This window comes from Camellia sinensis, chromosome 7 (assembly GCF_055761805.1).
Source record: "Camellia sinensis isolate YWXY chromosome 7, ASM5576180v1, whole genome shotgun sequence".
NCBI lineage: Eukaryota > Viridiplantae > Streptophyta > Magnoliopsida > Ericales > Theaceae > Camellia > Camellia sinensis.
Window position 1 is genome coordinate 107,079,559 of NC_138967.1, and position 27,575 is coordinate 107,107,133.

The following is a 27,575-nucleotide window of genomic DNA, read 5'->3' on the forward strand; positions in this document are numbered from 1 at the left end:
GACTCTCTCTCTAACTCTCTCCCATTAAACAACGATCGAGCCATTTTGTATTGTAACTTGTGTGGGTGATACTTATTTTGTAGTATCACTCCACTGCTGGGTTCGTTGTTCAGATTCTGGAAGCACGTGATTTACTCACGAGGTTCTATCACCTAAAGGTATGATCTAAATGTTTTTCCCGTTGCATTATAATACTTTGATTTACATTGGTATCAGAGCCAATATGGGTATTTTCGTGCTTATTTTTATGCATTAAAATATCTGTATATTTTTATATAAATATATATAGATGATATATGCATGAATATTAATAGAGGAGGAAGTTATCCGCTCTCATTAGATTAAGAATATAAAATACTTCATTTTTATGTTAATTAAATGTCATTTTTAATGCCATAAATGTATTTATTTTGAAAAATAGAGTCCGGCAGTACCAAAATTAGACCAAAAAACACGCTGGAAGGGGGCGCGTGTAACTCACGCGTTATATAACGCCACCCAGCGGCTCCACGTGCATGCACGCGCTGTCACGCGCCAGGGCGAGCTTTGCCACGCGCTATCGCATCTTCCATGCGCGCGCTGTCCGCGCCCTTCCATACTCGCGCGTTAACCGCGTCGCTTCAAGTCGCGCCACGTACGCAGCCACGCACGCGCCATGCGCCGCGCCGCGTTGAGCCGCCTTGCACCGAGTTACACTGCGTTGAGTGGCGACGAGCCGAACCGAGCCGTTTTTCTGCACTGGCTTGGCTCTAAGGCTCTGTTTGTTTTGTTTTAAATTTTGAATTACGTTAAATGGTCATAAATAATTCGTTATAGCTTTGTTTTAAGCATGGTTAGTACTGTTAGACTCAGAATTAAATTTTCTATCTTATGTAAAATTTTCAAAATTTTATGAAAATAAAAAATATTTTTTCTGAAATAATAATTCATTATTTCTGCTTTAAAATGCATCTAGTGTTGCATGATTAAGTTTATGGGGCTGATTTTTTTTTATTGTAGACTACTGTTGTAGTTTAATATTTACTGGTATGGTTATTGCATTTTACCAGATTCTGGAATATTTATTTCTAATTTTATGTGTGTTTATTAGTTATTTAAAATTCTAGAAAATACCAAAAAACTTCAGAAGTGATATACTTTCTGTTTTGGCATTATTTGAATATTAAATACAATATATTTTTGTTTTTTGCCTAGGGTTTCTAATATGTTGTAATTAGAATAGCATGATTAATTGTTATTTGTTTAAATTCCATTATTAATTATAACATAGCATGAATTGGTTGTGAATCTACATTATGATGCTATTGTATGGAATTAGATTTTTTTATCATGCTTTTAAAAATGCCATAGTCAGTGGGAGGTTATTCGGTTGAGAGAAATCTTTGTAGATTAATTCCCGAAAACTAATATTTTGCGCATAAATTAAATTAAATTTTTGGATAATTGTCACCTGTGGCACAAGAGATGATTACGAGCATAGCGGATTTTCGATCTTGCGACTTGTGTAATATTGTCACTATTTAATTTAGATTTTTATGACAAAATTATATCATGCTAATCAAATTAATCCCAATGCGAATTTCTCTCTAAATTGATTTAGCTTATGGAAGTTAATTTGGTTGACCTAGACTTAGTAGAGATGTTCAAATGTGAACAATGTAATCCTATTCTTTAGATGAGCAAAAGTCTTGGAGACTTTAGGTCAGACCTTAATTGAGCCAAAGTAAAGAAACATGATTCAAAGTTGTCGTGGTTTTGTTGCCTTGATTGGCACAATAAAAACTAATGTGTGCGCTATGGTTAGTGGCATGCTGCATAGTTTTGGTTGGCGAGTTTTGGAGTTATGAAATTATTAAGCCCTCAATAGATCTGTTTATGATCTTGACTATTGAGCTGCGCGGATTGACTTTGTAATTTGACTTGTAATGATATTGCATCATTGGATGAAGAAACATTCAAGAGTCACGTCATCCAAGAAATGCGAGCTTAAATGAATTAGTCATTAAGCATAAGATGAGTAGCTAGTATGAGTAGTGTTTTGCTCTCTACCCAACTATTGGGAGTGGATAGAGCAAAAATTTCACATATTATAATAGTGTGCATTGAAATATCACGTGAAGTGAAAAGATTAGCGCTTAGAAGCTGCAAAATCTATTAATACTAAGTGAAAAGATTAGCGCTTAGAAGCTGCAAAATCTATTAACACTAAGTGAAAAGATTAGCGCTTAGTGACTGCAAAATCTATTAGCATTGCCAACTTGTCTAAGTCTGAATACTTACTGTTTCCACACTTGAGTGTGAGACATGAGGAGGGGCTTCTTTGTATGATTCCTTAGCTAGGCTAACTTTTTTTAATAATGTTTACCACTAAGCGTAAACGTTGTAGCATAGTAATGAAAAGGTCAAGACTGACAAGGTTGTTATGACTCTAAGAATTTGACGCATGGCTCGTGAGAGCATTGTGTTGAATTAGACTCTTTAGCCTAATTCGCGCTTTAGTTCCTTCAGGAGCTATCATAGTTGATAGCTTATTCTCTCATTCTTATGGATAGTAGAATTAATTGCAAGTAACTATGAAGCGAGAAATAGATATGGCAAGAGGAGTATCATCATCTTTCAACTAGATGCATTAAAGTGTATGGAGAATAAAATTGACTTGAAGGTGCAGGGGATTGGCACTTACTAGTTAAATTTGCGACTTAGGCGCACTTGATATCTCCATGACATCCTTTTATGATCTAGTGAATATGAATTAGTCGCGAGTTATTACCTAGTTAGGCTTAAACCTTTAAAACTTGTCTTCAAAAACTCACACATTAGGATGATTGGAATTAGTTTATGACATTGGTCATGAACCGGTGGCTTATTACACTTAATCACATTAATGAGAAGATGCATGGATGTTTTGAGTAGGCCCTCTTGGGCCCGCTCACTTGTGACATCCTGCTCTCATATGAATGTGTGACTTTGTTCGCAATGGTTACGCACGAGTAAGTAGGAAAGCCGTAGAAGGTCATTTGTTTTAGCGTATTTAGTCCACTATGATATTTGTGACTAGATATGTGTAAGGGTATGATAGCTAAGCCTCAATCTCGACACATTTATAGATTACGATACGCATCTGAGTCAAGACTATTTGATCTCCCATAAGTCAAAAGTTTTGAGATGATTTTTGACATTGCACATATGAGGTTGAGATCAATTAGATAACAGCTTTTGTGTTTTTAGTTTTGACCAAGGTGACAGGTATCTATTTGAGTTATTTTAGAAAACTCTGTGAAGAGAAATGGATGCTTAGAAAATTGATTATTCCTAATACTTAACAACACAATGGTGTAGTAGAGATAAGGAATTAAGTATTGTTTAATGTTAGGTGGATGTTGGCGCAAAATGTTTCCCAATTGGGAATTACACTTTAGTTTGTTGCCTATATCCCTAACTAAATACCCTCCATATTAGATTTTACACTCCATTTAAGTAATGGGTTAGCGGAGAACCATCTATGGGCGATCTGTAATCATTAAGCAGCTTATCTTTATTTTTACTTCTCATAAGGTTGCGAAGCTAAAACCTAGGGTTCTATAGCGCATTATTGTATGTTGTCTTGTAAACACATAGGGTCGTATGGCGCATTATTGTATGCGATCATGTAAACCCTCCAGGTCATGTGCATAAAGGTAAGCAGCTTTGTGGTAGTGTAACTAAGTCACATAAAGTTTTCTTAGTAAAGGTGACGTGAATAGAGTTTTGGAACTATAAGATAGAGAATTCTAAGCATAGCGCTTTTATGTAGCCTAGTTGAGAATGGAAAGAAATTTCCAATATCCTAGGGACAGTGGGAGCGATGTGCCTACTAATGGATTACTCCATTAGAGAAGAATACTCTACATTCTTAGTTGCGTGGTAGCGAATGTGAAAATTTTCCACGTCATCACTGGGTGATTGAGAAGGAAACATTCATGATTGTTCCGCAAGATGATAAAGAGCCTAAGATAATGTCAAAGGTTCTAGTCCCCTGTTTTTAGAAAGTGGATCAATGTTGCGCAGTTTAAGACAAAGTCTTTGAGGATTAACCATTTCTATAATTTGGTTGACTTTCTATTATGAAGCGGAACTGTTCTGAGGTTATGCGCTATTTGGATAGTCATTGTTAAGGCACAAGGCTCGCTAGATACCGAAAAGTCGCACCATTGAGGAAAGTGTAGATCATGGGAAGACTTCCTCCTGGGGAGTGAAGTTATTTCGACTTAGGCTATGATTGACATAAGTTTGGAACATTGATTTGTGGACGTTGTAACCCAACTTCTCGTTGGAGAATTGGATGAGTAGAGATTTGCCTTCTGTTTTTATGGTGAAAAGTTAGGAGCGCAAAAAGGTTGCTAGTTCCAATAAATCTTTTACAGCCTTAAACAGTTATCCAAATAGTGGTTCTTAGATTTCGTCAAGCCATGATAGGCCAATGATGATCCATAAAGACCACTGAGGCATGATCAATGGTCCAAAAGAAGTTTTTCCTTACTTAGTCATTATGAGTCAGGAATTTATAGCGTTATCGCCACCTAGGGTGGGCAATCCTCTGTTTTAGATATGATGGACATGGGTGATGTAATTTATTGCTCGGATGTACGATCCTTAGGGATTGTTTTAGGAGAATTCCCGGTTTGTCTTCGATGACTTACATAAGGAATATCCTAGAACGATTCTCGATGCAAAATTGCAAATCCATTGACTTACCTATCGGTAAAAGCCAGAGCCTTAGCTATTGAGTAAATCCTCGGTTTGTCTTTAGGAGAAACAGATGACCTATATTCTTTGATCTTTTCTTGTTGTGGGAGTCTAAAGTACGCTATGTGGGCGTATTCGGCATGATAAGTGTTATCTTTGGTAAATGGTCAACTGAGTTGTTTAGACATTGACCATGCTCATTAGACTGTGGATAGAATGCTTTACTAATAGTATATCAATTTGCTCCTTGTAAGATTCAAAGCGCTAGTTGGGTACATCTTGAATGGAAGCAGATTGGTCACCGAAATATCTTTAGAGAGGTAATTGCGCAAGAAGTAGTGATCTTGAACCACTTCATGTGAGGTGCAAATGATGGATTCCGTTGTATATGCTTATCACAAGAGATGCTGGTAAGGCTTATGTTTGGAATCTAGAATTGCGCAGACTGTGGTCGTAAAATCAATCACTTATTTGTTATGAGAGGATGGGATGTTGACACTATTATGGTTTATGTCATAATGATTAGCAAATGATGATGTCAGCAGGCAAGATTGGCTCACTCACACGAGTAATCGGCCTTGGCGCTTGGGAGCGAGTAAGGATGAGACTAGTGGTTTATTTTTGTTTGGAGCCAAGAGGGGCTAAATTATCCACTATGTATGTCGCATTGGTTACAACCAAGATGAGGTCGTGTTAAGGACCAAACATGGATGTTAGTACCTACTTTCCATGTTATGCCTGTTATGATTAGCCAGATACGAGATCTCATTTGGCGCCTGGAAGGCGAGCAAATAGAGAATTCGGGTTAGGCGCTAAAAAAGCGACTAGACTAATATCTGTACGGTGTATCGAGGATGATGTCACTCTTTTAGAAGAGTTACTCCACCGTAACATGTATTCATACTATATGTGCTTGGCGACTGAGTAATGAGATGAGAGAATGGATCCATGTTTCCTCACCGTGTGAGTCTTGCGTGTCATTATTGATATGACTTTCATTTATGTACCTTTTTGTGACTTTTGACTATGTCATAAGGTAAAGGGTTGATGTTCTGCTACTTTTGTATGTTGCCTGCGGTCATGTATGATTCGGCCTTAAGGGACATCACTGGGAAAGCGGTCAATCCTAAACTAAATGGCATGAGGGCAAAAGGAAGATCATCTAGTATTACACCACTGTTGTATATTCATTGCCGACAACTCACATCGCTTTGTATTAGAGGCGGATTGAGTGTGAATATATTGCAAGAATTGAAAGGGTCAAACATGTTTTTTTTTTTTAGGAATTAGAGATGTTTTATTGGGCCGGTGTAATTAGATGGGTTTGGGATATATGAGACACTATTTTTATTCTTTTTGGGTTGATATCTTTGTGCTGGCTCATTTTGAGTTTCTAGTATAGAACTCCCACATGCAGGTGTTCTCAGCAGTCGCACGGTGCATTGGCTAGTATGAGATTGTTCATTTTTTGGGAGATTGAGATAGAGATGTGGCAGTGTCATGCCAACTCATGTGCGAATGGGAGATGTTAGAAATTGGACGCCCATGTGGCATGACTCTTAGAACTTTTTGAACCTGAACCTTTTGAACCTTATCCATGTAAGTTTGAATTTGAATTCAAAATTTATTTGGATAACCATTCAAAATATCTATATCTATCATATCAATAAATATAAATAGATGAATAGATAAATAGATATTTGTTATTATATATCAGATTATATATTTTAAATAATATATTAATATATCATAGATACATTATGTACTTTTTTTTACCCATAACTTTTTTCCTAGACTCTCTGTAACTCTCTTCCATTGAATAACGATAAGTCATTTTATACTATGACTTATACGGGTGATACTCATTTTGTATTTTGTAGTATCCCTCATTACTAGATTCGTTATTCAGATTCTGGAATGACCTAAATATTTCTCAATACTTTGATTTACAATCTACTCTCCTTGCCAAGGTCCTCCACCCAACTACCGGTTCCTTCAGCACATCCGCCAATGCATACGACTCGCTCACTCACACTACACCATCTCGCAAGACCGCCATGATGATGAACCAACGTTCACAGCTGATCTGAGTTCCCAAATCGGGAGCAGCATGCCAATCTCAATGATGCGAATTGGGACACTGATCCACATTGAGATGAACCTCGGTCAGGGCGGCAAGCTAGTCAGGGCTACTGGGACTTCAGCAAAGATTCATAAGGAGCCAAAGGCGTCAAGGCACTGTTTGATCAGGCTGCCCTCAGGGAAAGAGAAACTGATCGATTCGAGGTGCAGGGCCACGATAGGGACCGTGTCGAACCCCGAACACGGAGCGAAGAAGCTTAGGAAGGCCAGGCATAGCAGGTGGTTGGGGTGAAGGCTGGTGGTTCGTGGTGGGGCCATGAACCTAGTTGATCATCCTCATGGAGGTGGTGAAGGAATGAGTAAGAGTAGTGGGAGTCACGGGAGGTCTTCGCAAACACCGTGTGGTAAGCCTTGTAAGAGTGGGTGCAAGACTGGACCACTCAAGAAAAGAAGGTAGAGTTTGTTTTGGGTTTCATCTTTTTGTTCCCATTTTGATTGTCTTGCTGGATTGTCTTAAATTTGATGATACTCCGTGCTTGAAATGGATCCGTCACTGTTTTTGTACAATGCACACCAGTCGTCTAACTTTTTCCTGGAATGTAAGCACCAAATGGGTTAGTTTTTATTCCTTTAGTTTTTCATATGTTAAATAAAATGTAATTGTGCAAAGCCCGCATATTTGCTGAAACTGTTAATGACTCGATACGCACCAAGATCTTTTGCAGCAGAGAGGCGAGGCAATGATGATCCTCATCTACAATCACAATTCTGCAAGCGAGCATTGTAACCAACCCTTTGGGTCAGTGTTTCCAATGACAAAAGGCATTGGTAATCAGTATTTTTATTGTTCTTTCATTATTTGTTGAATTAGGATGATAATTGATGAGGTTGTATTATTATGATTGGCAATAGATTCATATGAAATATATTGATGAATAATAAAGAATCTTGTTATCAAGAGACTAGTTATGCTGCCATTGATGACCCCCCCTCAGTGCTTAAAAATCCCTTGGCTCTAAACAAATGTAATTAGAACTGTCTTTTTGGCCAATCTAATGATGTTGATTTCCTCTTGATTTTTACTAGAATAACTAATTGACAGGAACATTATTTTATTTATTTTGTCTAATTTGTTTGTTCATTGTGAATTTCAATTTTTTAGTGAAAAATATTTTTTTGATTTTTCATGGAAAATATATTTTCAAAAAACTTTTATTTATGTTTTGTGGTGGTGGGACAGAGGTAGAAGTGATAGTGGCGGCGGCGGTTGTTATGGTAACGGAGATATAGTGGCGGTGGCGGTGGTGATGGTGGTGGAGGTGATAGTGGCGGCGGCGATATTGTGGTGACATTGATAAAATTTTAGTCTGTGACATTGATAAAGCTGGTAAAATTCTAGTCTGTGATATCGCCCTCACTATCGCACACTCTCACTTCACTCCGTTTCAAATCGCTCTGAAAAAAACTGGTTAGTTTCGTCTTCGATTGCGTCTCAGTCTCTACATTTCTTCAATTTTCAGAGTTTCTTCTTCCTTTTTGATATCCCGATTATTAGTTTGAATGAAAAAAGAAATCAGTTTGTGTTATTTTATAATAATTTATGGGTTTTAAACTGTGAAATGTGTTTCAATCACTACCAGTTGGTTCTTTCTTTCTTCTAGGGTTTGTTTGAGCTTTGAATCGCCAAATACATTGCTCTTGTTTAGCTATATTTGGGGGAAACTTAAATGTTCCTCACATTTACAGTTTTGTTTTCTCTTTGCATGGTAAATAAGATTAGCCTTAAGAAAAATAAGATTATTTTTTTTTAATTTATAAATTTTAGTGCTGCATTGTGTTTATTTAAGCTCTATTTATCATGGAACCTAAAGATTTCTTTATTTTGGGTTACTAATAAATTATTGAGCCAGTCTTGCGGCCATCATATAGCGATCATGATTTCTGCTCCGTAATTGAAACTTATTGGTTTGTACATTAGGGAAAAAAATAACCAAACAATAATTTTTTATTTTTATTTTTTTTAAAAAAGGAAGAAAAGAAAGAAATAGTCAAAACAGTCAATTATGTTATCACTCTGAGAAAAATTTAGTTGGTAACTTTAATAATCCCAGTTTATTGTTAGTCTCGCTACTGAGAGATTGGTTTTTAAGTTTTGTAGTAATTGGAAAATCTGTAGCTAGCAATAATCATTTTATCTGGATATTTGAAGCCTTTCCGCATCATGGTTTTCTTGTTTTGTCAGGTTTTGATAGCTTGAATTATTCTCTGAGTGCTTCTCTTGGTGGTTCATTGGCAACTCAGGTACATATATATATATATATTTAAAGTTTTATAGCTTATTTATTGGAGCTTGAGGTTTGGAGTAAATTTCATGCATGGGGAATGTTGGGTGGGGTTCTATTCACAATATTTTATAGCATTTCCCTTTTTTGTAATTAATAATTGGTAATTATATTGTTCATCCATGTTTTTATTAAAGAAAAGGGGACTAAATTTTGTTTGGTTAACACAAATGTTGTAACTTGCATTGTGGTAGTTTAGATGATTTGTAAAGGTCTATACATGCCAAAGTGGAAGTGCTAAAAATGGGTAGTTCAAATAGAGGGCTGCCAGGGAGTGGACTTGGTGAAGATGGCGATGGGTATTTTTTCTTCAATACAGAAAAATGAGGGCATTTTTGTTTTTAACACAAAAATGAGGGTATTTTTGCCTATTATGCATGGATTTCAATCGTGTTCATGTCTGTATATATAAAATAAAGGCCACCTAAGCAATTCATTTACAATCAACTTGCGAAAGGGAGAATCATGAATAGAAAATTGAACTAGATGGGAGGTCAGTGTCATTTAAAAAATGGTAATTGTGGTTTCTAGAATTACCATGAACGTCAAGAGAGGTCAATGTAATTTATCTTCAACTTCTAATGGCAATTGATAGAAATATTTACATTATTTTCTTTCTCCTTCCTTCAAGATGTGTAGTACCTTGACAAAGTCATTATTGCAATTAAAATTTGCTCATCTATCTTTCATATTTGGATTAAGTATGATATTTTTTGCATGGTTCGTAATGCATTTTAATTTTGATGGAATTATGTGATGCATTTTTTTTTTTTTGATGTTTCTATCATAGGAAATCTGTTTTCGTTTTGTTTTTTGTTTTTTTTGTCTCAATGCATCTTATGTAGTTTTCTCCCACTGTAACCTTTCTCACAAAATCTAGGGAAATGTAGATGCATTAGAATATTTGGAATTCTGTTTTATAAAATATTGACTTGGAGATAAGCAATGGCACCAAATCCAAGAGTTGCGAGAGCATTTCGTGCTATGAGGAGTATTGGCATCATTGAAGAAAAAGTGAAACCCGTCTTGAAAAATCTTTTAAAATTGTATGACAAAAACTGGGAACTTATTGAAGAAGAAAATTACAGAGCCCTCGCAGATGCTATATTTGACCAAGAGGAGACACAGGTGCGTCTCTCTCTCTCTCTCTCTCTCTCTCTCTCTCTCTCTCTCTCTTTCTCTCTCTCTCTCATGTGCGTGCTTTATCTTACCTGACAGCCTTCTTTTTTTGTTTGTCAGACTGTTTGGCTCCTTTATTTTTATTAGTTTATTCCATCGGTTTATTTTAAAATTTTTGAACAAAGTTCATTTAATTCATCTTTCAGACGTCAGAGCAAAAGAAGAAACATGAAAACACTGATGTATGTGGCCTATCATCATATTTGTACTGATTCAAGATGTTGTTATCTCACTTCCTCATATGATATATTCACTTACTGGTTTTAATTATTGACTATTTTTTTTCTCTTTTTTTCCCTCTCCTTTTTTTCTTTTTTTGTTTGAGAATAGCAAGAGGAAATGGATTAAGAAGCTAAGATGCATGAGGAGCCCGAACGTCCCCTAAAAAGGTTGCGCTTAAGGAACCAGAACGATCATGTTTCACCTTATTTTGGATTGGGTGAAACTTCATCAAGAGGGCCACCCAAAGTGGAGGAGGCTAATCTGCCTGAGACTTGTCCCGAACAACAGTCACAGGATATGACAGTCACCACAGCCACTTGTTAGAAACAAAGGAAAGCAACCTGTCTTGCCAAAGCCCGTGTCAACACAAAATAGTTTTGAGCCATCTCAGCCAGGTGCTGCTGACAGAACTGAGCCATTTGCTACAAGGAGAACTGAATCTGATTTCGTTTCTCCTCTAGTACGTCACACAGGAAAAGGAAAGGAACCTCTCTTACCTCAAATTGCTCCAAGAATTTCTGTGAGGTCGCCTCATGCAGTGCGCTTGAAAGAACCAATGGTTGACACTGGCATTGTCCTTTCACCCAAGCTGCACTTACATGATTCTCGTGCTTTGATCAAGCCTAAAGATGAGCCATTCACTGATGACATACTGCAGTCAGAGGTTCCTAGTGCAGTGATTCATGGAGGTACATCTTATTTCCTGTGGTTGACCTGTGATAATTTTAAGTGCTTATTGATGACTGGCATCTTATAGCAGAATGATAACTTTCACAATATCTCTGCTGGAGGACTAGTTAAAAATTGTGTTATTTGAATAATGCATAAAGTTATACCATGGATCTTATAGCTGATCTGTACCCTTTCAAGCTTATTCAGTGGACTTGTCTCTGGGCTTTGTCACTTAAAAGTTGTTGGCCTTTGTTTTTCCATTGATTATTTTAAAATAGTAGGAATGAGTCTTACTTGAAGTTATCAAATATTTGTGTGAAATCTTTCATTTTTGAAGACATATCTGTTGGCATATTATAATCACCGAAAGTCACTTAGCATATTATATTAGCCGAAAGAGTCTGTAATCATTTTTTTATGCACTCAGGGATTGTAATTGTCTACCTTGTAAACCCTAATCTTTATTTATAAATAAGGGATGATATCTCATCATACCCTAAGCTGTTACTCAAGCTTCATGGTATCAGAGCCGAACCTATAGGGTTTCGGTTCACCCTCGTTGGTAGACCTTCTTCACCAACAACACTCTAGGGTTCGAAGCTTACCTGGGTGGATCGTCTTCCTCAGCCGTCTTCCTCAGTCGATCTCCGCAACTCAGTCGATCTCCTCAGCCGTCTTCCTCAGTCGACCTCCTCGCCTTCCTCTGTCGATCATCACTCAGCCGTCATCTCCTCCAGCCATCTCGGCGATCTCCTCCAGCCATTTCGTCCCTCGTCTTCTTCGTCACTCGTCTTCCTCAGACTCTGATCTCACTGTGGTATATATAAATATATATATATATATATATACATATATATCCTAATATTTATATAAATATAGCCTGATATAGAGATATTTATATATATAAAGACATGTATCCATAAATAACTCAATTTAAAAAAAAAAAAAGAAAAATTAATTAATTAATTAATTAATTAATTCAAAAAAAAAAAAACAAAAAAAAAAAAAAAAAACAAAAAAACAAAAAAAAATTAATTAATTAAATGGTTTCGTAATTTTGTTATGTCTTTATAGTGGTCATTGTACCTGATATCTCACTTCCACCTTCTGGGTTTGTGATTTCCACTAGTTTGTTGCGGGTTTTGTTGATGCAGGACAGATTCGAAATAGGCCTGAGTATGAGCAAAAACACAAATAACAGGGCTGTTTTGGGGGTTGTGAACAGTAAATATGAACAGTAGACGTGAACAGTGATTTGTAGGAAGTAGAGGAAGGGTTAAAGAAGGATAGATCTAGATATCACACCTAGAAAACCCAAGGCATCACACCAATGGGCTCTTTAGCATCACACTAAAGAAAGATTGCATCAGCACAATCATAGAAGCATAAGCTTAATTTTCATTCATTCCATTCATAAATTGCCACAAGACTTACAATATAATTTATACTCACTTCATCTTGATTCTAAAACTTTCCAAATTAAATGACATGACTAACTTAGACTCCCTAGGACTCTTTAATGCATTAATCATGTGAAAGACTCTAGAAGACTCTTTGACCAACTAAATAACCCAAAGACCTTGACTAGAAATTTAAAGACATTTGACTTGAGAAACTCAAAAGACACTTTTAAATAAATAAATCCCAAATCTAGTTAATCTCCCAAGTAGGCCCCACATCATCTAGCATATGCCAAATTAAGGCTTGGGCCTTAGAACCGTTGGATCCACGCCTTTTATAGACTTTAATTGGCTGCTGCCATTTTCCATCAACTCTGCCCGGCTTGAAAGAACTCGACCCCGTCGAGTTAAAAGCATGGAACTCTTCATAAAGGTCAGGGTTGAGGCGCCGAAACTCCTCATCAGTAATCCAAGTGCAATCTGACAGTGAACGTTTCTTCCACTTAATGAGATACTTTTGATAACCTCCATGTTAAGTTGAAACAATTTGATGATCAACCACGTCTTCGATTTCATCTTGAAAAATTTTGGGTGCTGGGAGAGATGCCACAGGGTCAGCCCAGTTACTGCTCTTAGCATGCCCAGAATATCGAGTGAGATCCTCAATATTGAATACATTACTTATGCTCATGTCATCAGGTAATTCAAGCACATAAGCATTTGAGCTAATCTTTTTGAGAACTTTAAATGGTCCAGCACTCTTCGAATGAAGTTTCTTATATACCCCTTTAGGATACCGTTCGGGTTTGATTCGAACCATGACCATGTCGCCCTCATCAAATTCAGCAAACCTCCGCCGCAAATCAGCATGTTGTTTGTACCCCTCATTGCTGATGGCAATCTTTCGTCGCACTTCATCATGGATATCACGGATATGTTGACTAAAAGCTTCAGCTTCAGCACTTGGGCGAGCCTGAATAGGTAGGGGAACCAAATCGATTGGTTTCCTTGGAAGCAAACCTGTGACAATTTCGAAAGGGCTGCGACCTGTAGATCTGTTCACAGAGCTGTTGTATGCAAATTCTGCCATAGGAAGTACCTGATCCCAGCTGCCAACATGATCACTAACAAGGCAGCGAAGTAGATTACCCAAACTGCGATTAACAACCTCCGTTTGACCATCAGTTTGCGGATGAAAAGCCGAAGAAAATTTCAGCTTTGTATTCAGCAACTTCCATAGCGTTCGCCAAAAGTAGCTCATAAATTTTGAATCACGGTCAGAGACAATGGTCATTGGCAGTCCATGAAGTCTGACAACTTCTTGAAAGAAGAGCTTAGCTATGTGGACTGCATCCAATGTCTTTGAACACGGAATAAAGTGTGCCATTTTGGAGAAGCGATCCACAACCACAAGGATAGAATCGTGCTTTCGAAGGGTTTTTGGTAATCCAAGGACAAAGTCCATACTTAAATCTTGCCAAGGTTCGTGGGCCACAGGTAATGGAGTGTATAAACCTGTATTCTTCTTTCTTCCCTTCGAAAGTTGGCAAGTACGGCATCGTGAAACAACCTTGCCCACATCTCGCTTCAGCTTTGGCCAATAAAAGCGATCCTCGGCCATTGCAATTGTCTTATCTCTTCCAAAATGACCTGCTACTCCTCCGGAATGCAATTCCCAAATCATATCTTCACGAATTGATGTGTTGGGTAAGCAGAGACGAGTTCCCTTGAAGAGGAAGCCATCATGCAAAGAAAACTCACCATATCCTCCCTGCTGTCCAGCCAGCAACTGAGCATGTATAGAGCTAAAATCCTTACAAGAAGGATAATCTCTCTTGAGCAAGTCAAAACCCACCACCTGTAGAGTCATGGAAGAGAGAACATACACCACTCGGCTAAGAGCATCAGCAACTTTGTTCTCAGAGCCAGCTTTATGTTTGATAACAAAAGAATACTCCTGCAGAAATGAAACCCATTTACCATGTCGATGATTCAGCTTCTTTTGACAGTTGATGTACTTGAGTGCTTCATGGTCGGAAAACAACACAAACTCCTTATAAAGAAGATAGTGTCGCCAATGGCGAAGAGCTTGAATCACTGCATAAAATTCCTTGTCATAGGTGGAATACTTTTGCTTGGTTTCATTGAGTTTTTCGCTGAAATAGGCAACTGGGTGCCCTTCTTGACTCAGCACACCCCCAATCCCAACATTGGAAGCATCGCACGCCAACTCAAATACCTTTGAGAAGTCAGGAAGGTGTAGAACAGGAGCCTCAGACATCATCTTCTTTATGTCTTCAAAAGCTTTTGCTGCTGCCTTTGTCCAAACAAACAGTCCCCCTTTCATACAGTTAGTGATAGGTGCCATTACCGTGCTGAAATTCTTGATAAACCGACGATAAAAAGTCGCCAGCCCATGAAAGCTGCGAACTTCATGCCAGGAGGTTGGAATTGGCCACTCTAGGATAGCTTTCACTTTACTTGGATCGACTTCCACTCCTTTAGACGACACAATGAAACCCAAAAATACAACCATTGGATTCATGAAAGAACACTTCTTTAAGTTAATGTAGAGCTTCTCTTGACGGAGGACCCTCAAAACTTGTTGAAGATGAAAGATATGTTCCTCCTTGGTCTTGCTATAGATTAGAATATCGTCAAAATAAACAACCAGGAAGTGACCAATGAAAGGCTGTAATACCTGTGTCATAAAGCGCATGAATGTACTTGGGGCATTTGTTAGACCAAATGGCATGACTAGCCACTCGTAGAGGCCATCCTTGGTCTTGAAAGCTGTCTTCCATTCATCTCCTGGCCTTATACGTAACTGATGGTAGCCACTTTTCAGATCAATCTTTGAGAATAGACAAGACCCAGCCAACATGTCCAACATATCATCAAGCCTCGGGATAGGGAATCGATATTTGATTGTAATCTTGTTTATAGCACGACTATCTATGCACATGCGCCAACTACCATCCTTCTTGGGTGTAAGCAAAGCTGGAACAGCACAGGGACTTAAACTTTCACGAATGAACCCCTTAGATAGTAGCTCATCTACCTGCCTTTTAAGCTCTGCGTGCTCCCGTGGATTCATGCGATAGGCTGGAAGATTAGGCAATTGTGATCCAGGAATGAGATCTATTGCGTGCTGGACATTGCGCATGGGAGGTAATTCATCTGGGAGTTCTTTGGGGGCAACATCAGAAAAATGGGACAGCAACTTGGCTACTTCTGTCGGCAATTCAGAGACAGATTCAGCAGCTAAATCTGACACTTCTTTCACCACCACGGCATATATAACTCCCAGTTCCATACTCTCAGCTTGAAAACACTTCTTGGTGAGAATATTGAGAGATTTTGGCTTATTTTCAGTGACATCCTTTGGCTTCTTTTCCTTGAATTTTTCCATTTCAGCTGTAGTCATTGGCTTCAAAACAATCTCCTTGTTCTTGAATGAGAAAGCATATGTGTTCTCTTTTCCAGAATGCTGCACATCTCTATCATAAAGCCATGGTCTTCCAAGAAGGATATGTGTGACATTCATGGGAATTACATCACACCAGATAGAATCATTATAAAAACCATACGAAAAAGAGACTAGGCAGCGCTGAGTTACCGGAATGGACGTGTTATCGATCCAAGCTACCTTATATGGATGAGGATGTGGTTGAACAGGAAGCTTAAGACGCTCCACCATGGTTGCAGATACAACATTCATGGAACTACCACCATCGATGATAAGCTTCCTAGCTTGGTTTCCGCAGCGAACCAGCATTTGAAAAATAGAAGTACGCCTCCAGTCTTCCTTTTCAGTTTTTGGCGCTGCAAGGATACGCCTGACAACAGAAATCAGAGAATTGTCCACCTCTTCATCTTCTAAGTCATCTGTATTTAGTACCCCAACATCAAAGGAATCATCATTATCATCATTGTTTTGTTGATCGAATTCAGCTTCTTGCTCCACTGCCATATGTAAACTCCTCTTTGGACATTGAAATGCCATGTGACCAGATTCACCACACTTAAAGCACTTGGTTTCCTTCCTGTTTCCTTTGTTAGCTGCATAATTCTTCCCTTTTGGGTCAGCCGTATTGACAGAAGTTTGCTTTGAAACATTGGACCGGAAACGATTTGCATCATTGTACCCCTTAGTTATGGTTTCCCCAACTTGAGACACAAACTTTTTAGAAATTGGGTAGTTCAAATACTCCTCCATATCCAAAGCAACTTGGAAGGCATGTTCGAGACTGTACAAGGGTTGGCGAAGCAACTCCCTTCTTATGTCGGGCCTCAAACCAGCCTTAAACCGAGCAAGAGCTTGACTTGAATCTTCCATAATTTGACTCCTCATCTTTAGCTCATCAAATTTCTGCATATATTCAGCCACTGTCATGCGGTTTTGCTTTAATTCAATCAGTTGTTCACACAACTTCTCATGGTAATTTGATGGCATGTATTTCTCCTTTAACTTGGCTTTCATCTCCTGCCAAGTACTAATTGGTGGCTGCCCCAACCTTCGAATATCACCTTCCACACCCATCCACCAGATTTTTGCTAATCCAACAAGCTTCATTTTAGCAAATCTCACTCGCCGATCGTCAGCCATATCGTACCAGTCAAAGTACTCTTCAATAGAAGCAAGCCAATCATGAAACAAAGTAGGATTGACCTTACCTTCAAAATCTGGAGCCTCCATTTTAATCTTCTTAGTGATATCTCCGGCTGAATCATAGGTCTCATATTGGTTCCTTTGCAATAAATCATGGGCCCAATCAGACATGGAATTTTGCTGCCTTCCCTGATTTTGGCCAGCCCTTAATTGCTGCCTTTGTAGCGGATCTACACGCTGCTCTTCCGTGCGCTCGCCTTGATTTTCGCCATTTTCATTAGTATTGTTATTCCCAGAGTTTTCGCCTTGTTCACCATCGTTAGGTTGAGTTGTTTGGCCTTCCAAAGTATTGATGCGCAGACTAAAATTATCTATCTGCTCCACAAGCTTTAGCAGAATCTCGTCACGCTGGTAATCAGTTAATCTTCCCCTAAATGGCTTTCCGGATCGTGTAGACATGATGCTACTCTCGCTTTGATACCAAGTTGATGCAGGACAGATTCGAAATAGGCCTGAGTATGAGCAAAAACACAAATAACAGGGCTGTTTTGGGGGTTGTGAACAGTAAATATGAACAGTAGACGTGAACAGTGATTTGTAGGAAGTAGAGGAAGGGTTAAAGAAGGATAGATCTAGATATCACACCTAGAAAACCCAAGGCATCACACCAATGGGCTCTTTAGCATCACACTAAAGAAAGATTGCATCAGCACAATCATAGAAGCATAAGCTTAATTTTCATTCATTCCATTCATAAATTGCCACAAGACTTACAATATAATTTATACTCACTTCATCTTGATTCTAAAACTTTCCAAATTAAATGACATGACTAACTTAGACTCCCTAGGACTCTTTAATGCATTAATCATGTGAAAGACTCTAGAAGACTCTTTGACCAACTAAATAACCCAAAGACCTTGACTAGAAATTTAAAGACATTTGACTTGAGAAACTCAAAAGACACTTTTAAATAAATCCCAAATCTAGTTAATCTCCCAAGTAGGCCCCACATCATCTAGCATATGCCAAATTAAGGCTTGGGCCTTAGAACCGTTGGATCCACGCCTTTTATAGACTTTAATTGGCTGTTGCCATTTTCCATCATTTGTAGTATTGTATCCCATCATTTGTAGTATTGTATCCATGACAGATTCCACTAGTGTGTCCTCTTCGTCTCAAACACCAAAAAGTGAGAGTCTCATTCTACCTACTACCATGACTGAGAACTCCAACCCTAGTTTGAAAATCACCACCTCTCTATTTAATGGTCAGAACTACCTAGCATGGTCTCAAAGTTTGACTTTATTTTTGAAAAGCAGAGGGAAGATGGGGTATGTTGATGGCAGGATACAGGCACCTAGTACCACTGACTCAGGTTATGACCAATGGGAGATTACTAACTCTTTGATTATGAGTTGGCTTATCCATTCGATGGTTCCAGAACTTGGTGAGGGCTACTTGTCTATGGAGACTGCCCAGGACATTTGGGAGGCTGTGGCTGTTACCTATTCCTGCAAAGGAAATTTTTCACAGGCATTTGAGTTGCGTCGCTCTATTGAAAGCACACTTCAGGGGGAGCAGACTGTTCTTCAGTACTTCACTTTCCTCACCAACGGCTGGAAACGCCTTGACCACCTGGAAGACTATAAGCCCGTTTGCCCTACTGATTCTGTCGGGTACAAGAAGTTCATCGCACGGGAACGGGTCTTTAAATTTTTGGCCGGCCTAAATATGGAGTATGATCCAGTTAGGGGTCGAGTTCTGAGTATGGACACTCTTCCTTCACTACAGGAGGCATTTGCCTATGTACAAAATGAGGAGAGTCGTCGGTCTGCTATGATGTCCCCTGTCTCTACTGACCGTTCCGCATTACTGTCTACTCCTCGAGATGGCCTCAGCCTGCCTCCTCCATCTGCTGCTAAGGAGTCTGTATTCTGTGATTATTGCAAGAAGCCGCGGCATACTCGTGAGACATGTTGGAAGCTTCATGGGACTCCATCTGGGAGTCGAGGTGATCGGTCTGGTTCGCGAGGAGGTCGGTCAGGCCACTCTCGAGGACGTGGTTCCTATTCCCGGGCTCATCAGTCTAGTGCCGTTGATACCCTTGATTCTAATTCCACTTCTGTTACCCAAGCTTCTGATACTGAGCTGGAGGATGCTTTGCGCCAATTGTTGGACCGCCGATCTTCTACTACTCTCAGTACCGCTTCCTCGTCCTTTGCCCGCTCAGGTAACTTAGCATCTTCTCCTTGTACTTTCCTGTGTCATACATCTTTGCCTTGGATTATTGATTCTGGTGCCTCAGATCATATGTCTGGCTCCTCTGATCTTTTCTCTGCCTATAAGCCCTCTTCAGGTCAGGACAAAGTTAGGATTGCCGATGGAACTGTTTCTTCCATTTCTGGAAAAGGTTTAGTCCAAGTCACTCCTACCATGCATCTATCTTCTGTTCTCCATGTTCCCAAGTTTTCTGTTAATCTGTTATCCTTAAGTCGTCTTACCCAGGATTTGAATTGTTGTGTGACGTTTTTTCCTGATCATTGTCTTTTTCAGGACCTTGTCACGGGGAGGACGATTGGCAGTGGTAGTGCAGAAAATGGTCTCTACTTCCTAGATCAACCGGACAAACTTGCTTATTCTTCCACCACGTCTTCTACTACCCCCGCTGATGTATGGCTGTGGCATCGGCGTCTTGGGCATCCCTCATTTCATTTACTTAAGCATTTATTTCCTTCTAGTTTTGCAAATCATCATGTGTCTGACTTTCTTTGTGAGTCTTGTCAACTTGGAAAACAACATAGAGCTTCTTTTGCTCCCAGTTTGAATAAAAGCTTAGTTCCTTTTTCATTAATACATTCTGATGTTTGGGGTCCCTCTCGTGTTCTGTCTGTGAAAGGTCATCGCTGGTTTGTTACATTTATTGATGATTTTTCTCGTGCTACTTGGGTGTATCTCATGAAAGATAAGAGTGAAGTTTTCTCTGTGTTTCGCACTTTTCATAAGATGATTTGTACTCAGTTTGGGGCCATTATCAAAATATTTCGTTCTGATAATGGCGGGGAATACATAGATTCTGGGTTAGGGCAATATTTCTCTACTCATGGCATTATCCATCAGACCTCTTGTACCAATACCCCTCAACAAAATGGGGTGGCTGAACGCAAGAATCGGCATCTTCTTGACATAGCTCGGTGCATGTGTTTTTTTATGAACGTGCCTCGACCCTATTGGTGCGATGCCGTTCTCACCGCTGCCCATCTTATTAATCGTCTCCCTACCCAGGTCTTGGACAAACTAGTATCTTTCAACAAAAGGAGTACCAATACCCCTATACAGATGCTGACTGGGCTGGGTCAGTAACTGATAGGAGATCAACTTCAGGGTATTGTACATTTGTCGGCGGCAACCTAGTTACTTGGAGGAGTAAGAAACAGAATGTGGTTGCCAGGTCAAGTGCAGAAGCTGAGTTTAGAGCTATGGCACAAGGTGTGTGTGAACTTTTCTGGATCAAATTATTGTTGAGTGATCTAGGTATTGCTCAGACGGACTCCATGCGGTTATACTGTGATAATAAGGCCGCCATCAACATTGCTCCCAATCCAGTTCAACATGACAGGACAAAACATGTTGAGATTGATCGCCACTTCATTAAGGAGAAACTCACTAGTGGTACCATTTGTACTCCTTTTGTTCAGTCTGGTGACCAACTTGCTGACATTCTCACCAAGGGAGTTGGGAATAAACCGTTTCACGACATATTAGGCAAGCTGGGCATGAGAGATATCTTCGCACCAGCTTGAGGGGGAGTGTTGGCATATTATAATCACCGAAAGTCACTTAGCATATTATATTAGCCGAAAGAGTCTGTAATCATTTTTTTATGCACTCAGGGATTGTAATTGTCTACCTTGTAAACCCTAATCTTTATTTATAAATAAGGGATGATATCTCATCATACCCTAAGCTGTTACTCAAGCTTCAATATCTATCCCAACAGAACCTTGTCCCAACATATTTTGATATGTTGCTAACATACATAATTTATTAAAATTTATATTGTTTGATGGTGATATGTTGATGAATTTATTGATAATGTCGTTAGTGTGTTCATATCAATGAAGGTCAGTTATATCAATATTGTTCAGTTATTGGATATAACAATTTATAAGATTAGTAAATTTTCCGTCTCTCTCTCTCTCTCTCTTGGTGATTAACAAACACATAGACGACTAGTATCTTTCAACAAATGATGGTCAGCTTTGTTTCTTCAAATTTTACAGAGCCATTAAGCAAAGAAAATTCTTCTAGTGCAAATGGCTCAATCGGAGCATCTGATGGTCCTGAACATATTGTATCCCAATCTGTAGATGGGGAAGCTAGAAATGATGGCGTTCTAGCTTCATCAAATGAAAGGAGAACTGCTTGCAAGCTTGCAAACAATGTGGATGGGTCTTCTTCTAACTTAGATGTTGCTTCCTCACACTATGGAGAGGTGAAAATTTCTTTGACCTGTAATTCTACTCTTGGAAAAATCTGCTTTCAAAATGGTGGACGATAAATGTCTTAGTCTTAGATCATATGAAGTCCAAGACCCAAGTTTTTATGTGATTAAACTAATGAAAGATATGCTTGAGTATTTTCAGGAACTGGGAACTGACTCTGCCAATAAATCACAGGAAACAATTATGCCAGCTATTGATTTATTGAAACAATCTAATGCACTGGATGCTTTGGGTGCTAGAGTAAAGCCATTTGGTGCTTCTAATGGATCAGTCATTACCCCCCATGTGCTGTTGAAGTAGCACAGTCTCAAATTCCAAGACTTCCATCATCATCCAATGGGATAGATGACTGCACACAAACTGATAAGAATACTATTGAGAACATCGGTGAAATTGATGAGGAAAAGGAACAGAATAGTCTTGAGCATGCAAATCCTCATAGTCTGTTGGTTCAGCAGCCTGATGATATATAGTCTCTTCATGATGCTAATGACATAGCCAAAGGACAAGAAAGAGTTGTGATTTCATTGGTAAATGAAGTCAACAATGAGTGTCCACCATCCTTTCACCATATACCCAAAAATGCAGTTTTTCAGAATGCTGATGTCAATTTCTCTCTGGCTCGGATTGGGGAGAATTGTTGTTCGATTTGTGTTGGCGATTGTTTATCATCATCGACACCTTGTGCTTGTGCAAATGAAGCTGGTGGTGATTTTGCATACACCTTAGAAGGCCTGGTTAAAGATGAATTTTTAGAAGAGTGTATTTCGATGAATCGCGATCCTCAAAAGCACTGCCACTTTTATTGTAAGGAGTGCAAACTGGAAAGATAAAAAAATGATGATATTATAGAACCATGCAAAGGTCACTTAGTGAGGAAGTACATAAAAGCGTGTTGGGGGAAATGTGGCAGCAGCAAGCAATGTGTTAATAGGGTGGTACAGTGTGGTACAAGTTGCAATTTGCAGGTGAGAATTTGAGCCAAAAATATCAGGTTTATGTATTTATTAATTATTATTATTATTATTTTAAATTGGAGTTTTTTGAGAACTTTGAATTTTGAAAAAGAGTAGTAAACCTTACCAATTTTAGCACTTGAACCATGATATGAAATGAGTCGATAAAGCATAAATCAAATTTCTAAAATAATAAAACAGGCTATAAATGCACAGTATGTGACTCTCCCAAGGCAAGCTCTTGAAGCAAAAAAATCCAAGATTTTAGTTTTTTTTATGAAGTTTTGTAAATAAACTTGCTTCAATAAGATCTTCTTGTTAGTTTACATGTAATTCTATGACTAGTGCGCTCTGTTTTGCTCCCCCTATCCCCAGGTTTCAGGTGTTTATGACTCCTAGAGGAAAAGGATGGGGTCTTCGTACCCTAGAGGACCTCCCAAAAGGTGCATTTGTATGTGAATATGTTGGTGAAATATTAACCAATGCAGAGCTCTTTAAGCAAGCCTCGAAAAGCCCCAGCAGTGAGGAACATGCATATCCTGTGCTGCTCGATGCTGATTGGGGTTCAGAAGGAGTCTTAAAGGATGGTCTTTGTTTAGATGCAACACATTATGGAAATGTTGCAAGGTTTATTAATCATAGGTAAGTTCAACAAAACACAGAACCGCATATGCCCTTGTGGCTTCCTCTTAATTATTACTGTGTTCTGATCCCTGCTGGCCGTTCTTGAGTCGTTAACATATTGGTTTTACACTGAAATTATCATTACCGATGTGTATATGTATAATAAAGACACTACCTGGATCCTTATTGATACAAGGAATTTTAGATTATGTTTCATGACTTGTAATTTTTAACTTCACTTTACAATAGAAGAAAGGGAATCGGTCTCGGTACTTGCAATAAAGAAAAATTCAAACAAAGGAAAAGGAAAAAGAAAAAGAAAGAGTCCAAGGTAAGATATAGAGAGGACCAAAAAAATAATTATGGGTGGCAACAGATTGAGTCTTTAACTAATCTGGCTTTTTCATGTGATGCCCCTATGAATTAAGCCTTGAGCCTTTGGAAGTTCAATTTATATCTGGTGTTGAAACATACCATTTCATGACTTGTAACTATCTAGATTTCTAGATTTTCTTCAAACTGTATTTTTGTTCTCTCTCTCTCTCTCTCTCTCTGTGTGGCACTTGCATTTAGATTGCATCCTATCATTTTTTGCATTTACATTTTAGTTTACATCTCTGTCATCTCTCTCTGCTTATCTTCTTCTACTTCTTTTGGTGTTTTCTGAAGTTGAATCTTCATTTGGGTTTTAATATTTCATAAATTTATTTCTTATTCCTCTAGATGTTTCAATTCAAACTTGGTTGAGATACCTGTGGAGGTGGAGACCCCTGACCATCATTATTATCATGTATGGATCTCAGATACTTCTGCACATCCTTCTCCCTCTGGCCATAACTTGTGGTGCTGACCTAATCATTTATAGTCTGGAATGTAATATAGTTTGTGCGTCTTCCCTTTATGCAGCTTGCCTTCTTCACAAGCAGAAAGGTGCAAGCATTGGAGGAACTTACGTGGGTAAGTTAGTTTTCATTAGATTATGTTTTGAAGTTATTCATGCCACAGTGTGGTTGCGTACTTTCACTTAATATATTTTTATATATATGTTAAAATCCACCTACTCTCCACCTACTTCACCCACTTAAACCTACTCCACTAAACCTAACCCACTACACCACTACCACCTCACCTACTCCACTAAACCTAACCCACTACACCACTACCACCTCACCTACTCCACTAAACCTAACCCACTACACCACTATCACCTCCACTTCACCTACTCCTTACCTACTACACACTCACCCTCTTCTATATATATAGGAATCATGAATCATTGTAATATAGATCAACTACAACATTATATCAATCAATAATAATACATACAATTTATTCTCTCTCTTTCTCTATACATTATTTCTTACATGGTATCAGAGCTGGTTTAAAACCTAGTATTTTCGCTTCCCCGGCGGGCGGCAACCTCACCTTAGCCGCCCGCCGGACCTCAACCTATTCCGCTGATAAAATCAACAAAGATTTGTGCAACTGTAGTCATGTGTGAGGCTGATGAAGAAGAATTCTTCACCTCATATGACGAGACAGTCTGGAACTGGAAACACTGCAACATTCTGCTCTGGAATTCTGCAGCAGCTAGATTATAGCTTGGTTGAGTGCCAAGCTTTGGTTCTTCCACCCACTCTTGAACTTGCCCAGCAAAGTGTGAAGGTTCATGCTTGTGTTGGAGGGACTAGTGTGCGCGAAGATCAGCGCATTCTCTCCAGTGGGGTTCATGTTGTTGTTGGTACTCCTGGTCGTGTGTTTGACATGTTGCGGAGACAATCACTTCGCCCTGTTTACATCAAAATGTTTGTCTTGGATGAAGCTGATGAAATGCTGTCACGAGGTTTTTAAAAATCAGATCTATGATATTTTCCAGTTGCTGCCACCCAAAATCCAGGTTGGGGTGTTCTCAGTTGCTGCCACCCAAAATCCAGGTTGGGGTGTTCTCTGCCACAATGCCACCAGAGGCTCTTGAAATCACCAGAAAATTCATGAATAAGCCTGGAAAGAGAAAAAGCTCATGCTAGGATTTGCGAAGTGATTCGCTGCAGGAATTTTGGCTTTGGATGAAACCCTTACCATACTCCACTCATTCTCTCCAACTGTTCTAACTTTTTATTTTTATTATTATTATTATTATATCAAATAATCAATGCACTCATGTTCCCCACTAACAGTGTCCACTTTTGACCCAAACTATTTTCAATCCATCATTTCTCCTTCACCTTTTGCACCCCACTCACCGACTCTCTCTCCACTTTATCACATGGGTTTGTCCCTCTCTCTCCTCCATTTGATTTCAAAAATCACTTATTTTTATTTATTTTTTCCAAGTCACTTTTCCTCTTTTTTAAATACCCCACTTTATTTTGAAACAATCGCACTGATGTTTTTCATATAATCCATCTATAAATATTTTTTATCTATTTTCTTTCTCCCTTGTCTTCTTTCATTTTATTTTATTTTTTCAACAAAACACTCCCAAAAAAAAAAAACAACATTTTACAAACTTGTCATTTCTTCATGCCAGGGATCAACCCCGATCAGCATTTTACACCATAAAAAAAAATAATAATAATAAAAAAAAAATAAAAATAAAAATAAAAAAACACAAAACAAAACAAAACACAACCAACACAAATCGGAACAGTGGGATTTTTCTTCTCGCCTATTCCGCCGGTCTTTTCTTCTTGCCACCGTCTTGGGCGGCCCTTGCCGGTGTTGCCTCCGTGTTTCCCACTCCACTGGGCATGATCACTACTCCCTGCTCCTCCACTGCAGCATATGGCGGCCCTCCAAATCGGAACATAAAACTGGCCTTCCGCTTCAGCTCCTTGTTTTCCGCCTTTAGCACACTTATCTCTGCTTGCGCATCCTTATACATGCGTTGGAGCAGAGCCAGTTGGGCGTTTAACTGCTGCACCTCATTTGTCCTACTCTGCAGCCGGTTCGACAAATTTGTAACCGCAGTCATGGTTTCCACACATGACTTCAAGGTATACTGATTGGCCTCCACATCCGACTGCACCGCCATTTTTTGCTCCACCGACCGTATCGGAAAGTTCAACGGAGCAAAACCAGAGGTGTTTGGTTGAGGTTCATTGGCCACCGCACCAGTTATTTCTCTTGTGGGCTCGTTCAGTTCTGGAAAGAGCGTGAGCAGACCACGGGAAGAGGAGGCCATGTTTTAGGTAGCTGGACGGGAAGAAGAGGCCATGTTGCTAAGTGTTTCAGAGACGGGTTGGTTACAGAGTATTACAGAGTTTCTCTCTCAGGCAAGGAAGAGTTTTTCAGAAGTTTTTAGCAGGTTTTCTGCCTCAGCCTCCGCATTGATTTATATAGAACATGACGAAGAGGCCGACACGCGCACTGTCGCTCACGTGCCTCGCCGCGTCTCCGGCTCACCTTTTGATGGCTCGACGCTTTCTGTCGGGCACGACTTTTGATGAAGTGGGTGCACCTTTTGAGGACGCAACTTTTGATGGCACGCCTTTTTATGGATTGGGCACGCCTTTTGATGGCACGCCTTTTGACAGATTGGGCACACCTTTTGAGGGTGCGACTTTTTAAGGGTCCGACAAGACTCTGTAAACTGTCCCGACATTGATTCCGGTTAGTTTCTACAAGGGTCCGACAAGACTCTGTAAACTGTCCCGACATTGATTCCGGTTAGTTTCTACAAGGGTCCGACAAGACTCTGTAAACTGTCCCGACATAAATTCCGGTTAGTTTCTACAAGGGTCCGACAAGACTCTGTAAACTGTCCCGACATTGATTCCGGTTAGTTTCTACAAGGGTCCGACAAGACTCTGTAAACTGTCCCGACATTGATTCCGGTTAGTTTCTACAAGGGTCCAGCAAGACTCCGTAAACTGTCACCACAACTATCACAACATTGTCTTCTACAACGGTCCGACATGACCCCATAAACTGTCTTCTACATCGGTCTGACACCACCATACAGTGTCCTCTACCACGTTATGACACCACCATACAGTGTCCTCTACAACGTTATGACACCACCATCCAGTGTCTTCACCAATGGTCTGACACGACCATATAGTGTCACCTATCCTTTTTTATTTTTATGTATTTTCTTGTTTTGTTATTCTCTCCAAACTCAAGTTGGTTAGTTCTTATCCCCCTTGAGTTTGCGGGGGGCTGTTAAAATCCACCTACTCTCCACCTACTTCACCCACTTAAACCTACTCCACTAAACCTAACCCACTACACCACTACCACCTCACCTACTTCAC

At 39.3% G+C, this 27,575-nt stretch overlaps 2 pseudogenes across 2 annotated transcripts in view; both read left to right on the forward strand.

The window, feature by feature from the left end:
• Window positions 1-7,432, forward strand: part of LOC114274084 (uncharacterized) — a 30,627-nt pseudogene extending 23,195 nt beyond the window's left edge. Inside the window, exon 7 of the transcript XR_014336778.1 lies at window positions 6,606-7,432. The product of XR_014336778.1 is annotated as an uncharacterized LOC114274084 (transcript). The remainder of the gene's footprint in view (window positions 1-6,605) is intronic.
• Window positions 7,433-8,074: 642 nt separating this feature from the next.
• The window catches only part of LOC114260986 (putative inactive histone-lysine N-methyltransferase SUVR2), a 40,401-nt pseudogene continuing 20,900 nt past the window's right edge, over window positions 8,075-27,575 (forward strand). The window contains exons 1-10 of the transcript XR_014336779.1: window positions 8,075-8,275; window positions 9,050-9,108; window positions 10,040-10,277; window positions 10,475-10,510; window positions 10,855-11,239; window positions 21,518-21,729; window positions 21,881-22,707; window positions 23,078-23,337; window positions 24,043-24,109; window positions 24,226-24,276. The product of XR_014336779.1 is annotated as a putative inactive histone-lysine N-methyltransferase SUVR2 (transcript). The remainder of the gene's footprint in view (window positions 8,276-9,049; window positions 9,109-10,039; window positions 10,278-10,474; window positions 10,511-10,854; window positions 11,240-21,517; window positions 21,730-21,880; window positions 22,708-23,077; window positions 23,338-24,042; window positions 24,110-24,225; window positions 24,277-27,575) is intronic.